This window comes from Pinus tabuliformis, chromosome 2_2 (genome assembly GCF_031772625.1).
Source record: "Pinus tabuliformis cultivar Carrire ecotype Pingquan chromosome 2_2, CPIR1, whole genome shotgun sequence".
NCBI lineage: Eukaryota > Viridiplantae > Streptophyta > Pinopsida > Pinales > Pinaceae > Pinus > Pinus tabuliformis.
Genome location: NC_142300.1, coordinates 216,764,366 through 216,765,729, shown reverse-complemented (window position 1 = coordinate 216,765,729; position 1,364 = coordinate 216,764,366).

The following is a 1,364-nucleotide window of genomic DNA, read 5'->3' as shown; positions in this document are numbered from 1 at the left end:
TACCAATAGAAACAAATATACCTGGGGGAACAGTCTACAATCCGATACACACGCAAGGGCAGAGTAACAAAGCTTAATCCCCTTGAAGGCTCCTTGACATAATCCAAGGTTTACCAACAAGTGACCCCAGGCTCCTCGACAATGGTCAATTCGAGGTTTACCTTTTTTAATACGTGTATATCTGCTATCGTTCCCAATGAGGAAGGATTGATTACCTCACTGGTTCAGATATGATCTCGTGCTTGACTCCTTTAGGAGGAGCTTCCCAAAGCATACATGTAACAATTGGACTTTATTTACTACCGCAAGATATAGCTACTTGTTTGTTTTACTGTCTTGGAGAGTTAACTAAAACCTATTCCAAGACACTAGCCTAAGCTAGATTGGTGGAAAGCGCCCTAAAAATGTAAAAATTACTAGATGAATTTTAATTAAGCGCTGTGTTATTTAGGCTGTTATTACTCAAAAGGGTAAATGGATATGAAACCAATGGTGTTATGACCCAACCCAAACAGAATAAAATCGAATATGATAATGTAATCTTTTCAATTCGATGAATCCTAACTAAAGTAAGGAGAGAGTTTCCATTCACTTCCAACAATGCAAAAAAAAAATTGATCACTAAGAGAAAATATAAAAAATTCTCTAATGCACTAATTTCATCAAGAAAAATTAATGAAAATCAATTCCAAAACAATTTTTTTTTTGTGTGTGTTAAAAACAAGCATAAAAATATGTAAATTCAAATCAAAGAAAACTGATCTAAATCTACGACTGATTTTTCAGAATGTAAACTATGCAATTGTAATCTATGCACAATTCATTTGAAAAGTATGCAAATGTAATCTATGCACATTTTTCATTCATATTCTGAAAATGAGAATTCTAATTATGCAAATGTGATCTATGCAAGAGAATTCTCAAACACAAGATGATTCTAATGTAATCTAAGAACCAATCAAGTGCAAATCAAGAAAATTGGATGAGAGTTCCAAAGATAAAAAAAAATAAAAACACTTAAAGGTGATTAACACTCATACACAATTTGCAAAAACAAAAGAAAAAAGATGAAAAATTGTGAAAACACTGAGACAAACCTCCAAGTAATGACCAAAGGAAATCAAATTAAGAATTTCTCAAAAAAGAGACTCAAAACACCCAATTAACTTAATGGAGATTGATGAGATGAAGAATTTGCTGAAAGTAACTCATAAACAAGGCTTTTTGACAGAACACATGCAGATATGGGTAGACACTAAAAGCCAAAAATAAAAACTAAACTTAACTAGTTGAAAAGATTTTAAGTTTTTCAAAAATTTGATAGGGTCCGCAGGCTCCCGGTATAACCAGGTGCGATACTGCTC